Source organism: Anopheles gambiae, chromosome 3 (assembly GCF_943734735.2).
Source record: "Anopheles gambiae chromosome 3, idAnoGambNW_F1_1, whole genome shotgun sequence".
NCBI lineage: Eukaryota > Metazoa > Arthropoda > Insecta > Diptera > Culicidae > Anopheles > Anopheles gambiae.
This window is the reverse complement of record NC_064602.1, coordinates 63,420,837-63,437,647: the sequence shown is the minus strand read 5'-3', so window position 1 is coordinate 63,437,647 and position 16,811 is coordinate 63,420,837. Positions and strand designations below refer to the sequence as shown.

The 16,811-nt window shown below is 39.7% G+C and overlaps 1 protein-coding gene across 6 annotated transcripts in view; it reads left to right on the top strand.

The window, feature by feature from the left end:
• Positions 1-534: 534 nt before the first annotated feature.
• LOC1275250 (muscarinic acetylcholine receptor DM1) overlaps positions 535-16,811 on the top strand; it is an 80,358-nt gene continuing 64,081 nt past the window's right edge. Inside the window, exons 1-2 of one of the 6 annotated variants that reach the window (XM_061661096.1) lie at positions 535-747; positions 11,512-12,147. The gene's annotated coding sequence lies outside the window, so the exon portion shown is untranslated. The other 5 variants (XM_061661095.1, XM_061661094.1, XM_314486.4 and 2 more) reach the window with 5 other exon arrangements.

Below are 16,811 nucleotides of genomic sequence, written 5' to 3'. Positions count from 1 at the left end.
CCGGGGCAGCCTAGACGGCATAGTAAAGCTGACTCACTATTACTACCACCCCAGCAACACATCATCATCATTGGCAGGGTCGCCCGTGACGGGGACTGTTCGGCCACCTTCTCTCACTCACGCCGTTTTCACCGTCTGTGTGTGTGTGTGTGTGTAGCTTATATTTTCATCTTTCGTCGAACGGAGACACATCTCCCAACATGCTTTGAATGTAGAGAGATGCGCACGCGTGACGCGCCCCGATGAGCGAGACGTGCCGCTAAGGATGCTGCGAGCTGTGCCGCGTACAAGTGTGAAAGAGAGAGAGAGAGAGAGAGAGAGAGGGAGAGAGAGAGAGAGCAGTAGCAGCTGGCCTGGCGCTGATGAGGCTTTCTCTCCGAGCCACGACCAAACGCACGAGAGAAGAATCCCAACGGAATATTTCATAGTAACATCAAAGGATGCTGGGCTGCTGGGAGTGTCACGAAGTACAGTAACAAAAGTTCTGCTGTAGCTCCCAGACTCTCCCATCTCTCGGTTACTAGGACCAGCAGAAACTGATTGTTTTGGGCACTTGCTTTCCCCTTCACACCTACCAGGCCCGGATCGGTAGTAAGGAGAGCTTTGACACTCGACACTGAGTGCGAGAGCAATGTGTGCTAACAAATGCACAACAGTTCGCAACACGGGGCCGAGTTGTCAGTCCCGGACGAGACTTGTAACGGTGAACTCCCGCTGGGTGTGAATCGGCCACAGAAATCGGTGCCTGTGTGTATTTGTTTCTTTTTTCTTTCTTCCTCCCACACCCCGGGAGTAGCCTGGTGTGTTCTAGAGTTGGCCGGACGCAGCGCCGAAACGGGTCAGTGATCTGCAGTGTCTGAGTGTACACTTAAAGTCTACATGTGCTATGGGTAAGAAGGGGCGAGTCGCTTGAATGTGAAGCAAAGCCAAACGCAGCTGTGCATAAAGCTTATTGGTGCCCAGATTTGGGAAGCTCATCGAGTTACAGCTGTGTCGATGCTGTGTGGTGTGACCTGGAGCTGCTGAGGTGAGCAATAGCTCGTTTTAAGCCGCGCAAGGAGCTGGAAGCGAAAGGGTCATGAGCTTACACAGCTGTGAGTAGTCTTAGAAGCACACATACACGCACACAACTGCACGAAGATGTAAGGTTTCTTCCCAATGCCCAGTGCTCAGAAAAGGCAGTGTTCAGATGTGTGTGTTTTTTTTTTAAACGGTGCCATTTAACCGGAGGTCGGAAGCGTGCAGCCACTGGTAACCTGGGTAAACTGAGTTTGGATTAGAGTGGGTGTGAAAGTGTGTGTTTTTGTGTGTATGGATGTGTTGCGTTGACATCGGTTTCAGAATCATCGAGATATGTCAGCAATAGTGTTGGTGTAGGTGTAAAAAATTGTCGAATTACAAGCATCGAGATGCTTCGAGTGATCGAACAAACCAAAATCAACAACAATTCAATTAATCGTTTTTGCAACGCAGAAGAGGTTGACAGTTATGTTGAGGACGACCGGCCAGAATGATAAGGCCGAAAATGTGCGTATGTGTTGTGAGATGATGGCCTGATCAATACGTTTTGACAGAGTGTATTTAGTGTGTCAACTTTACGCTGTTGCTATTATGATCAAAGTGTGCCGAAAGGCAACACTGTGAAAATTGGGTTCGCAAGTCTGCTTACAGAAATCCTGTTGTCAAGAATCAAAATATTCGTTGCGTGAGATAGGTTACCATCGGTTGAAATCGTCCGTTGCTGCCAGGAGCTGAGTGTGCTTGACCAGGGAGGTAATGATAACTGCGTTAAATGTATGTATGTATGTTCCTTTTTGGTACCGAACTCTCAAACTGGGGTTTACTTTTTTGTTGTTGGTCAATCTTTGTCGTTTCTTTTTGTACCTTGACCTCAATTCGGTTAACCTTTGAGTCAATGTCGCGCCGGATTTACAGCGTTTGTGGACGAGAATAGGCTTTTGGTCACACGCAATGACTTTCCGGACTGGTCGGCTTGTGGCTCACCAGAAGGAAGGAGTTTTACGGTCCTCATTTCATGGTTGACTGACTTTCCCGTCCCATTACGTGTATCGATGGGTAGCAAATTGCCGTAGCTTAGCATCTGTGCTTTTGTTTAATGTGTGAAACAGATGTGGAATCGTGTTCAATATTCTCAACAAATAAATTCCTCGAATTTGATGTAAAGAGGATTCTACTATGTTTTATTATCATTATATATATGCTGACCCACAAAATCAGTCGTATTAAAGATGTTTGCTACCAATTGGAAAGTAATTTGGACACTTTCCCAATATCTCTCGTTCTCTCCCTTTTGTGGTTTCCACAGATATGGCTCGTGTAAGCTCTCAGCTGGTTCCGTTTCTCTCTCTCTCTCTCTCTCTCTCTCTCTCTCTCTCTCTCTCTCTCTCTCTCTCTCTCTCAAATCTTATTCTCCATCTTGCTCCATTTTTGCACTCTTGAGATTTTACTCTTCCGCTCTGGTGGTTGCCTAGGCTACATCGTGTTCATGTAAGTCCCCCCGGCGTATACACAAGTGTGCGTAGCTGTGCTGCTCAGCAGCGTAGCTGATTGTAGGTGCAGACCTTTACGACACCCACACACATAGAAACTATCCAAATGTGAGCGTTTCGCAGAGATTCACCAATCCGCCCAGTAGGGACCATCTTGGTCTGCGAATGTTACGAAATAATTACGATAAACTCATAACAATTTGTATCCCCATCGTTCGGCATGGGTTCTCGCGTGCCTACGCTTTACTGAGACAGTGGTTATCTTAGGAATTGGGTTGATTTTTTGGCAGAGATTTTGATACATCCTTGGGCCACAGAAAGTGAACGGCCAAAGTATAAATGAAGGTGGATGATACACTGTACGAGGCTAGTTTAATGCACGTTTTAAGTTTAAAATCATTCACGAAATTAAAAAAAAATTAAGCAAAGACAAATACACAATACGTTTCACTGCAGAACGTCCAGCAATAAAGTTTGCACTGTAACTATTGTGTTTAAAAACTAGTTTTTAATTTAAGTTACATCATTTTAAGATCATTCGCTCAATAATATTAATATGCAGTCTACAGCAATGATTTATAGCATGATTTGAATGAGTTGAACTATGACTAAAACGGATATCATTAAGCTGGGGGCTCCTTCAAGCTGCTTCTCGTTATGTGATGCGATAAATATAGGCTTTTTATTATGATGGACTTATTTATCTGTGATTAATTCACGGTTAATCCGTGCAGTGTATCGGTTGGTGTGCTCGATTCATGATGTGATTTGATGACAAGCATGTTGATAGATCATAGTTAAGATTGTAAGGTACCGGTAGTAAAAAATCAACTTGTTTTCGCCTTGTTTTCGCCAAAATTTTGACTTAATTGTCAGGTAGGTTTATTTTTTATTCAAGCTACAAAGGTTTTAAGAACGATTTTCTCGTTTGCTGCCGGTACTGGGATTCAATTTTCCTGTCAATCGATAAATCACACTAAATGGTCTCCATATCCCGTTCGTTACTTTTCCTTCCTTCGCCGGTTTGACCTACACGCGCACAACCGTCGGGCAGGATTTTCATTTCAGCTGTACCCAATTTCTGCCAATTGATCTGGAACGAATCTCAAAAATAAGTGTAAGTGTTGGTTTGGTTTCTCGTATTTGAGTGAACCAAACTTTATGTCGCGCTTTTACAGCGTCCCCAATCTTTCGAAGTACGATTTGAGCGCTTTCTTTTACCGGTTGAGTTTATATGTCCTGTTTGCTTATCTGCTTCTTCCAATAGAAAGGGAAACGCTTTTATCACTCGAATTCCGGCAATAGTAGCAGGTATGTCTGATTTGTCGTGCGTTGCTTAGCGGTGTCAGTCAAAAGATAAACACGGTGTAGATTATGCACTGTTCAATCACAGCATTCTGGTAGCATTGTGTTTGCAAAAGGTGAGCGGAGAGAGTGGAATAGGTGTTTTCTGTACGATTAAACAATGCTTTCTTTAAGATTTGTGGAGACAGGTTACTTTTGGATCATGTCTACGTTTTAAACGAAACTGACGTACTAAATCACGTACTTTCATTTTCGACAGAACATTGCTGTTGGAATCCTTCGCCTCATTTATCGATAGTCGGTAATTAAGAATTTGGTGCATATTGCTTAAGACTGTAGCTAATTTTATGATGGATTATATCAAGTTTTGTTGGAGTCATCAAATTATTGCTTGATCTGTACTTATGACTACTCGAATGTTAGTTTTTTAGCCATTTGTACACATTTGAAACTTAAGTGTATATGGTAAAATTCAAGTTGTAAGTATTGTTAGGCACATCCGAAATGAAGTTCCTAAAGTTGAACATTTATTTGTACCTAAAGTTTCTCAGTACTGCAAACAAGAGTGTAATATTTCTAAAAGATATTACCTCACTTAGCTTTTACCTTTCGCCTAAAGCTCTCGGAACATTGTTCATACTCTCTTACGCACATAAATACCGAGCAATAGCTAGGGACGATCTTGGATAGGAGCATTGCCTGGAAACGTCGAAGACATAGAACATAGGATGCCCCCGGTCTCAGGGTCAGGAAGGATCTTCCGATTGGTTTCGGTGAAGTTGCTAATGGATTTCGACCATCGGCTGAAGATTCTATCAAAAACCGCCTTCGTTTTGGGTTGTGTCGTGGAAAATGGGAACGGTTTTTTTTTGTTAGCTTCTGAGTGTTCCACACGCTGTTTGCCTTGTTTGCCTGGAAACAGAATGAAAAGGTATGCCTTGAACGGTTCCACCATGCCTTTCTCCGAGCGTGATATTTCACGAAATCGGACTTTTCCTTTCAACCTTTTGATATCGTTAATCGGACTCTTCGCCCCAGAAACGGAAATGGGTTGACTGGAGGCAGGGACCACTACAGTGGAAAAAGAAAAACGCAAAGAAGCGATATTGAGAGTGACAAAAACGAAATCTTCAAGAGAAGAGGCAGCAAGAGCAAGAGCATGGAAGGTGTTGAAAAGAAATGAGTGTCTAAAGTAGCACAAAAAGCGTGCGCTACAAGAATACAAGACAAAACTCGGGAAGGAAGTTGTGCTGTTTGGATGCTTCCCTACTTTTATAGTCCTCTTTTATCGGGCAGTTATTTTCTTAGTCATTCGTTGTGGTTGTGTCGATGTGAATGGCACTGTGTGCATGTAAAATCGTGCTTATTTATTAGACCAAAATGTTGCGAACGAGGCGGGAGACGAGCGCCATTATTAAAAAAGGACTGGTTCGGGTCATTCGTAGGTGGCTTTTTTATGATTGTCTTATATTGTACTTGGTGGAGGTTCGGCTCCCATTTTCTAGGATACTCAGCACCGTACAGAGTGATTCCCAGAAACATTTTATTCATTTTTTTGTCGTCCATACTAGGACATGGCTAGAGATTGCTTCTACATGATGTTACAGGACCACGCTTGGGTAGCCATTGGAACAGTAGCAGCTTTATTTACCACTTTTAGGTTTTATTGTTTGTCCAATTCACAAAAAGGAGTAGCCCTAGAGAAGATGCAAGCAGTGGCCGGAAAAGTTAGGTCCATTTGGATGGAAATTGTAATGTTGTTTAGTCGAAGCAGGGACAAACCACAGTTTGGTGTTGTAGTGTTCCACTTTCCCACTCGACTGTCTCGTTATTCCTTTCTTTCGGATGGTACATGGCAGTATGCAGTTTTTTTACTATCCTTTCCATCAATTCGCTAGAAGCAATCTTTCAGCCAAGAATCGGTGTTTTTAATCTTCTCCCGAATCAACCCATCTACAACGGTATCCCTTTCTGTAGCATGTGTAGATTTTGCAGTTCGCAAGCGCGCGCGCACGTGTGTGTGTGTTTCCATATCAACTGAAGAGTGTTTGTGAGATAAAAGATTATTTCGTTCGGGGGAAGCGATGGATCGACCGATGGGGTTGGGGTTGCTATGTTTCAGGAGTGGTCCTTTTTTTCAGTGAATTTCCTTCTTGGGTGCTCTTCTTTTCCACTAAACGGTTATCCCGACACGTCAACAACAAAGCGCAATCTGATTGAAGTGGTACGAGCCGCTAAAGCTCCCCGACCCAGCGTCCACGTGCACTTTTGTATCGTCGTTAGCGCGTGTGCGTGTGTCTGCAAATCAACCAAAGGACGATTTAATGATGAGGGAATTTTAATTTAACTGAAAGCTTCCGATTGGTAAGCCCGGTTCCGTCTTCTGGAAGAACGGATCGTTTATATTTCGTCCGAAACCAAAAATCGATCAAAACGAACGGCGTACGTATCCAACGACAGCAGCAAACGATGCTCCTCGAAAGGGAGCGCACCAGGTGTGCACATTTAGACTAAACTGCTCGTTCGATTAGGAGTATGCTAGGGATGCTGAAAAGATGTAGATAAAATCAATCAACTTCAGCCCACAACCATGAGTACGCATAAGCTGACAGTTAGCCTCGGCAAGTTCTCCAGTGCCAGTGCACGTGCTGTGTTCGTATTCCTTTTTTCCAGCTTATTTTACTCTCTGCAACGAGGTTTCTACGAGCGGTGCACTTTATGATAACGCAGCTTGATAAAACCTTTCCTGGTGTACATTTGGACGTGCAGAAAACCGAACGGGAAGAGAAACACTCTTTTAAATAGAAAACGGTACACTTTTGTCGTTACGATTTTTAGCATCTCTATTTAAGGCAGCTCCGTTGATTGCTATCTTTATCGGCTAGCTTTCTTCATGCATTAAGTCCCCTATTTATACAAGAATAAGTCAAGCTTGTTCAACATGCAGTTTATGCGTTACGGTAATAGATAGGCAAGTGATAAATTGGCAAAGGTGTTTGCTTGCAAATTATGTTGAACGAATTTAGTCGTGTGAAGTGATGGAAACCGCCTCGCAAAACTTTGTTCGAGCAATTTGATAAACTTTGATAAATTATATTAACTTATTAAGAGAATAAGGGAATAAGAAGAATATAAGAGAATTGATCCGCATATCACAAATGCATTGTTTTATTTGGAAGTATTTAAAAAGCATGTTTAGTACAATTTGTTACATTTCTTAAGAAGATCTTCTTTGGTCTAAAAATCGTTTTCGGTCTAGGCCTGTCTGTATCACTAATGGGATTGGCTATCAGTCATTTATTGATTACCCAAAACAAGATGGTCAATACTGCGTAGGTTTGATCTCGCGACGGGCATGTTGTTGGTCGGACAGTTTTAGGCTCGTATTGTCATATGGTAATACAAATAATTTTAAAAAACACTACGTTGTTGCTTAAAAATTGAAATGATCAAAGGTATTTTTCGATATGGTTTGGTATTCTTATCAGATATAAATAATTATCACTCGATTTTGTAAATGTAGACTTGGTTCCATATTTTAATTTTTCCGCCCATATTTAAAAGTCGATTTTAATTAGTACCTGAGGCAAATGCAAAGTTGATAGAATGAAAAAAAAAAACAATTTTCTTAAATTTATTTCGTTCGAATAGATAAACTTTCCTGATTATGTTTATCTAAGTGACTTAAAAATGCGGACGAGAAATCAGAAAAATGCTAGGGATCGAACGGAAAATAATGAAACGTATTAACCTCGCTTTATCCATTCGTTCCACCACCCTTTTTACGTCGCTTGGATTCTTTTCCTTACCGAGTGCTTTCAAGTAATTCGATCGGTTCGAAGCGGTCAGCATCGGTTCCGAGTTGCTTCGGGGTATTTTTAAAGTCTTCTCTCCCTCCCCACGCACCCCCATTCCAACTCCCCACTCAGGGGATTGATGTGAAAGCAAAGAAGAAACCCCAACATCAAAAAATGTACAAAAGTTAAGATATGTAACATTTTGAGTAGATGGAATAGAAAAAGATGGAAAAAATCTCAACACAAAACGTAATAAGAAAGAAGAAAGGAGTTGAAAAGGAACTTACAACAGAGAACAGAACGAATTGATTTTATTTTGAACCCATTTTTTATCTGCTTATGGTTTTTATTTTTCTTGTTGTTGCTGTTACTATTACGCCCGTTTCTGGATGCTTTTAATGTTTTTTTTGTGAAAAATTTAAAACATGGGTGTATGTGGGGGTACATTTTTTGAATTTGCGACCAAGTGGGAGTGCTTGAAGTAATGTGAAGATAACTGTGAAAGAAAGACGACAGTCTTCAACAATGGTGGCATTAACACGATGCCTGCGGTATCTACATAACGGCCAACACATAAAGCATAAGAGAGGAGGTCCCCGACGTTTTGAATCGGGAAACATTTTTGCATAACAAAGCACGAAGCGCGCGGGACCATGTATACTGTTGTACTTTGTTGGGAAAGAAATGGAACAGTACAAGAACATGTTTGTGTCCGTGTGTATGTACTTCAATACGCTGTCAAATGTAAAGGCTTATCAAAAATTCCCGCATACCCGCTCCGACACATTTCTGTGTCTTCGGCCGTCCACTCGGGATTCTATTGTAAGAAGGAAAAAGGGAAATTACAAAATGGAAATATTGAACCCTTTCTTGGGGTCATTTAGTACAAAGGTTTCTTTGTTGGTCAGCGTTCTGTCCCTCGCTGGAAGGACGCTTCCACGGATCAGTGGGCTTTTCACTGGATATCTGATCGCAGGCAGATGTTGGTGATGGGAGTTATTGAAATACGAGAAAATCATATATTTTTTTAATGTTTTTGCTTTAGCGGTCTAATTCACCGGCTGCATTGGATATACTTGTACTGATTTTTCGCATTGTACTACAATGTGAGGTACTTGTAGAAATTTGCGAATTCTTTGCATCATTGTATTGTGTTTAATTTAGAACAAATATCGGAGTAATTCATTTTTTTGCATTGTTTTTTTTTGTTTCAATCTAAGTCTTACGCCCAATTAATGTAATACAATTCTAAATTGAGAGGTTAAGTTCATATACTTTGTTTATACTAAAGTCTCTTACAAATATTTAAATTTAAGTATTTTTAAACTTACAGGTCCATCTGTCAGAGACCCTATGTAATCAATTGTTACAAATTCTCAACGCATGTGGCATGATATGTTCGTTTTGGTTGCACACTCTGTATGGAGTTGATGTAAATTATTCCGGCCGTTCTTTTGAACAGCAGCAAAATCTGACAATCATTGCTTTGATGTACAAAGAGATGAAAGCAGTAGTGAAACAGCCGACGAAGATAGTTTGACTAATAGACACCAACCATGTACCAGGATGTACCGTCGTGTTTCAGTTGCTCGTTGCAATAGAGTGGCTCGGAATGGAAGTCATAAGAAAACTCCTAGACACACACACATATACGCGCGCGTAGCCTATGTAGCACGAAGGTGGACCGTAACAGATTGTAGCAAGATGGGCGTATTGGTCGACCCACTGACAACCATACCGTTCCGGACGGGGTCGACGGCTCATTTCAATAATTCGATAAATCATCAACCTTCCTCAAGCGGCTGCGTACACATCGTACACACAAACCCCGGTACGCTTCCGGTCGATTCGTTGAGGCACTAGATGGAGTCCTGAAAGGTAGCTGGTGTGGTTGAGCGCCGGGTCTTGTCGGCGGTTTCTTCTCATTTTGGTTGCGTCTACATTTTTCATGAGCACAGTGCATAGTTTAAATATTCATCTTCTACTTGTTGGCCTAATGACGGTAGTCGAATGGACTAAAGGTCCGACGCGCTGTGTGTCTGGAGAATGTATGCCGTACACTCCGATATATAGCAACAGTACGCCGTGTTAATGTTGGCTTGGTACGATGATAAAGATGGTGATGATGATGAGCATGAGAACTGCGAGCCTAACGATCGCCCATCCGTATGACGGAGTCGATGAGCCACTGTGCACAGCAGAATCGGGCTTTTTGGTGGTTCATGGAATGCGACCGCTTTGCATGGAATTTGGAAATAAGCACATTTCGCATGCTTGTGCAAACTAATGTCTATCATTTGAGCTTACATGATTTGGGTATGATTGGTTCTTTTTTGCGCGATGAAGCAATGGAACATGAAACTTTAAGCAGGCATGCTGAACTAGAACACTTAAACTTAAATTCAATACTTGTAATTTTCTCAATTTTCAAAAAAAACCTGATGGTTAGAGTACTTACTAGCCAAGCAAATAGAATTTAATATTTAAAAAAAAAATACAATCAAATCTATGCCAAACATTTACGTTAGAAACTTATCAAAAATATTGAAAATATACAGTTTTTGTATTTATTTGTCTGTGATCAGGTTCCAGCAGGTTATAAACTACTAAGCATGTTTTAATAACCATTTCTGTTAAAATTTTAACTGCATTTTTACTATGAAATTTAGATCCCCTTCTAACATAAACCTATAGAGCATTGAACCAATTCTTGCGCGGCCATTTACAATACCAATCATAATAAGGATCGTTTAAAGTGACACAACGTACTTCGAGACTAATCATCACTAAAGGAATGACAGTTATTTGCAGTTGCAATATGAATCCCTTTCCAGCCTTGATCACCACATCCTCCAGCCTAAATAAATAATAACAAAGCAGTAACCGCATTGCTGCAAAGTGAAAGTTCTCCCCGAAACACTGATCCCATGTCTAACCCAACCATAACCGGCAAAGTGAAGATACAAACAAATTGAGCGGTTTGCTTCATATATTGATGGAAAATCGTTTTTCTCCGCACAACTGGCTACCTCTTTTCTTACCGTGTCCTCGTCTCACATCTTGTTTCTACTTATTATTTGTTGAACAGGGATTCTTTACACCTCTCTTTACATTTTCCTCGCTGTGCCTTTTTATATTTATCGTGCCGCGTGAAAATAAATGAAATGTACATAGCACACAGGCTTTCTTCGGGCCTTCGAGTGGTTCGAAATGTCATTGACCTTCGGTTTGACCTACGATACCAATATGTTCACTAGGGCTCTTTTTATCTCATCGTGCATGCTCACATCAGCAAAGGGAAAGGTTCGCACCGTTATGTGTTATACTGACGAACCGTCGGTGGATAAACATTTCCCAACCGTTGTATGGAGAATTGATAATAGGGGCTGCAAGATGCTTCAGGAAAGAGAGTTTTCCATCTCAGGAAAAGCAAATACTCCATCATCAAATAGAATATATATTAATCTTTCCGGTTCGATAAGAAGTAGAACGGAAGAGGGATGCGTAATGGAGGCAGATACAGTCGCTCTGCTTCTGCATCCCATAGACCATTTTTTGATCAATGGGGAAGTTTTGTTCATCCCAGTGTAGTGTTAGAAATTGTTTTTCTCCTTTTCTATAAAGTACTTTAATCCTACGAATTGTTTGATAGAGTGTTGTATGTTGCTGTACATTGCTGGAACAATGTAAATGTGTATAAATCCAAAAATTAACCAAGTTAACAGAAGTGTAATAAAAACACATCCGAACAAAACAAATGATGAACAAAATATGGACTACATTTAATAGTTAAAAACCTTTCTTTGCCGAACATTTCCTAAAGCGCGAGCTGGAAATTACCATGCACACAGCGTAATTCATGTTATAAATCTCTTCTCATCACTACTCTTTGCTCTTAGGAAAAGCAAAACTGAAGTGTACATTTGTGTTTAATTACCATCGAGGAAAGTTCCCGACCAAACTTGCAATGAAACTTTTATGAAAAAGCTAATGATTGAAGGGAACGTGGTTGTAGTGAAACAAACTAACAGTGAAAATGTTTTCTCGAAAAATGATAAACACCTTGGCGAAGGTGAATGAGCGTGAAATTATTTGCTTAGGCAGTAATTAACCACCATCAGAAGTGTGCTCAGCAGTGAACTGATCGTGTGTACGTGTGTGACCTTGTTGTACATAAGTGAGTACGAGGATTGGGATTGAAACGGAATAAAAAAAATGTTTCCCGTGAAGAGAAGTGAAACGCTAACACCGATTGTAGCGTTTGGGCAGAAGTGTGTGGTGGAGGATACGATCAGCGATCCTTGTTAGAGAAGAGATGTGCATTTCGGTCCGTGGTTGTTTGAGTGTGTGTCATCAGTTGTGCGTTGGCTGCTGGCCTTCCATCGTCTACTGTTGACGTCAAGGTGCGACTATTTGGTGTGAACGAGCATAGTAATAATCATATCCGTTCGAGTTGGCGGGCGGCATGATGGAAAGATTGCTCTCGCGATGGAACCCCACCGGACAGTCTTCGAAGCCGTTGTTTATACGATAAGGTAAGTGACACATCAGGTAGATGATAAAATTAGCTACAAATATCATTGGCGAGTAATTTCTTGCACTTTCATTATTCTCTAACTCTGATTTAGTCACTGAAAGCTAAATTCAACATGTTACAGGCAGGCCTTGACCGACAACGGTTGTTGTGAAAAAAAATTTACATTTAATATTATTAATGCAAACGATATCAAATCCTAGCAATGTTTTGTCTACTTCACTCTGCTTCACTATACTCTATATGTACGAATTTATAGTACCCTGCAAACGCATGTGACCATGTTCAGCAGAATATTTGATTACATGATACGCTAATCTAACCTAATTTAATTTAAAAGTAAAAAGTATACTGATTTTTTTTTCATTGTGTAGCTCGATAAATTGAATAATTGCATGAATGTGGCTGGGGTTTTTTGTTGTATTTATTTGGGTTCCGTTGGCTGCATAATATCCACCATGTGGACAAAGGAAAAGGCAATTGGAAGTCCTGAATTGTATGGGAGATTCTATGAATTCACCCAAGCTGTGAATGGTATCTGAGCAACTGACATCCGAGTGCAAACGTATACCGAAGCATGCGTTTTTATTGCCTGCTTCTTCCAATGCATGTATGCGTAGGTTTAAGTGAGTTTGCGTTTTATAGAAAACCATCAATGGGGCCTTTTACGATTCTTGTCAGCTTTTTTATATGAAGGTTGACATTGGAGGAAACTTTTGCTCAAACAGGCTTTCTGGTAGCTTGGCGAATACACAAAACATGCTTAAAATCTTCATTCAATAGCAGAAGCGATAAAAAATCAGCCTTCTAAATACATACACCATGGGACAAGCCCACCTGTCTACTATACCTACTTTGATAGCTGCTCGAAAACTGCTATACAATTCAAACAGCTGACAGGCTGAAATTTCACCCTACAATCAAGAAACGGAAGAGGCCCAATTTAAAGCTGTTGCATTTGAAGGAATTCATTAGACGACTTTCATTTAAAGAACAATCTGGTGGGAAATAAGTATATGATGGGGTGGTATAACATTTACAAAGCAATTGCAATTAACCTCTTACACTAGGCGCTGCTGTTCATACAATACTTGCTAGTAGTATCGCCGAAACTTGATGTAACGTGTTTTATGTCATCCCATGAGCCAATCCTCCCCTGGGCAAATCCCCTCCCCTGGGACTGTGGAGGTAAATAGCTCATGGACGAGAACGGCAAATGGGGAAGTGTGTACGTGTTAATGCATCCCTGCCAAGGATGTCCGACAGTGCGCTTTATGTGTGGGAACATTTATTCTGTGGCAGTGGTGAGGGATTGTCCTGACGTTGCATGTCGCCTTGCACGTCCTTGGTTCCTTGAAGGTTGTCCTGCTCGTTCCGCGCAGAGTCGTGTACTATCGTCGTTTGCGTTTGACGTGACGATGCTGCATCGTAGATGTGGATTGCTTTAGCGCCTCGGTACGGAACAATCGCTTGGTTGCTTCAGCATTCAGAGTCGCGCTGATGGACAGGCACATTATCATAGAAATTAAATAACGAAAAAGAAATGGAAATTAATGGAAAATTATTGCTTTTCACATGCCACCGAGTGCTTCGCGGATCTGCAGCTTGCCTTTTTTCATCTTCGCGACTTGCATCCGGTTTCCGTATTACATGTTAGGACGGTGCAAAAAAAAACGAGATAATGATGAAAAATAAATCGAACTCATGAAAGATTAATTGGTACACAATAGCCCCATGTGACGGTATCTATGAGGTGAAAGTTTCCCAATCGTCCATTTCTTTTGGTCGTGTCGGCGAAGATGCTGAAGCGAAGGAGCCTCCTGCTATGCTGACGGGATGATGGTGTAATAATGTATATTGCGAGAATGAGAATGATGTGTTTTTGTGACGATAGTAATTGCTGAGCTAGTAATATCAATGTAATTATGCCTCTCGAAAGTGATGAGTATAAGTGAAACGACACTTTTGATCATTTATTCTTTTAGTTTATAGTTTTTTATTATTTTTCTTATTTAAATAGAATCTTTAGCAATGCACTAGCTGAAGAAAACATGTAAGATGAGAACTCAATAATATATGTCAGACACATGGAACGTTAAGAACAATAGTTGTACTATTTTAAGACACTAGTGTTTATAATTTGTGTAGCCCATTCTTTAGGGAAGCAATGCAATGTAATGATATAGCAATGCAATGTAAAGCGTATTTCTACTGCATTGGTTTGAAATAGTGACTTCTTAACACTTAACAAATTTTGTAGTCCATAGAAATTACATTTAATTCGCAAAGTTTCACTTATTTTACCACATTATACAAGAAAACAAAATTCTGGAAAAAACATGAAATTATAACGATATTTTAGTTAAAATTCCGAACTTTGTCGAGTTCATGCTTCATATTACGGACAGTTTGAAAATATAGTAAACATCGTGCTTGATTTTCGTGCAGAGTCAAATAAGTGTGTTTTGAAAATTAAAGCATATTGTGTTTTAAAAAACTGATGTTTCGACACTGATAATTACTATAATATTAAGTTCTAACGTACTTAAATGCATGGCTAGATCGATGGGAATTGCCGATTTAATTACAGTATTTTGAAGTAAATCAATAAAGTATGCACCAAGTTGTAAGCTGATCGATAGAAAATATTTATTTATCGGAAATCAAGATTACCTAAGATTCATTTCTTTTTTATAACAAAATGATAAATGTTTTAAAATAAAATAATAATTGGCATGTTTATTGCTTAGATATGAAAAAAATCGTAAAATTTGAAGAATGTTCGAAAATTAAAATGCCCGTAATATGTATGAGAAAGCTTCTTCAAATTCATTACACCAATCCAAAACATATAAAATATAATAAAAGAGTTGAATGGATATAATCAAGCTTCTGGAATATTATATATGACCAATGTTACGAATCACCATAATATGCCGAAGAAATGGCCCATTTTTAGTATTAGTTTCATTTTGTTCACTTGAGACGGCGATAGACTTAAGGCAGACACTTTAAAGAGAAGAAAAAAAAAACAAAAAAAAAAAAACAAAATCACTAGGCACGTAAAATGAAGATGAAAAAATGGAAAAGACTGCTTGATTCGTGAGAGCTTAAAAAAGCTCTCTCACACGCGCGAAATCAGTAGGGAATATATTGTGGTCGATACGTGAGTTGTGGTGGTAGGTTGGTGATTTTGCGCTTTAGCTAGGTGGTAACTGTGATGATGTTTGCCTTATGTTGTTTCGAAAATGGTTTGTGCAGTAACAGTAGCTGTGCTACGTGAGCGTTCTATACATCTCTCATCTGGCAACCGAGTCCCGGCCGAGATAAATGTTAACTTGATGCGGAAGGATTTCAAAAAATGTAAATACAGAATTTTCTCTCCGTGCGCCCCGAGGTTGCGAGCCGAGCAGAATTCTTTACCCACCGGATCTCTACCAACGCTACAGCTCAACCAGGAGTTGGTAAAGTATGGATCATCCCTTCCGGTGTTCCTTATGTTCTTTTTTTGTTAATTTACTTTGGTGGGCTGGTTTTTGGTTCTTGTTTTACACCGATGTGTAACGTTTTTTTATGTTAAATTTTTAACTGCTTCCTTTACTTGTCCCGCATTCATATTCTTGACACAATTTCCTAACATGAATTCTTAGTTTATGGGTGTATATTTAAACATGTTTTAGCTGCTAAAACACTGAAGAAAATGGCTCCAATACATTTTCTGAATCAACAATCTCTTACTCTGCTTGAATTATCATTTCACTTGCGCGTTGTCAATGAGCCGTTGCTCCAGTTTACTTGTAGTTTTTACAAAATTTGTACATATTAATCTTATATTAACATATAACGATGGTATGTTCATTTCAATATAGGCTGAAAATGAAGAAATGTTCTGGTAACATTAATCTTATGATATAACATAAATAAGCTTAAAATGTTCGTCGAACCAATCCTCAGATATTGTAATGATTTCCCTAATGTGTGTTTATTTATTATTAAAATGTTATTAAAATGTGTTATTAACATCATAATATGTGTGATATTAATTATTCTAATAACATAAACATAATTTCCTGCTATCTAAGTAACATAAACTAAGTTGAAATTAACAAGTTAAACGCTATTCATTCAAAATAATAATTAGCTAAAAGTTCAATTAAAAAGCACTAAATTTTCCTTCTAACAACCGCTATCGGAAAATAATATGTAAGTAAGATTAAGAAAAGCTATTCACATTTATTTAGATGTTGAAGAAGCGTTACTGAATTATTGTAATTTATTTTAAACGAAAAAAACTTCAAACAAAATGTTTGTAGGTTCACAATCATTCAACTACCTTGTTGTAGTTTTCTTACCAAATTGACAGCTACGTTCCACAAGCTATTAATCGAGTAGACTTCCATACCACCCCTTATTCTGTTGTATAAACTCTTGTTTCATTACCGTGTTTTAAAATTGATCTACAAGCGTAGCTTTCCACAGGGTAGCGTTTCCGCAATAACCGTACCAGGAGAGTCTACTCTTTTGTCCAACACGCCAGGTATTCAGTGGCACGCTGCGATGCAGCTCTCAATTGTGTTGGGCCTAAAGCAAGCAAACGTTGACTTCACACCGGTTGGCACTAAAATGATTTAGTCTTACGCGGCCTGATCATTTTTCGTGCTGTAC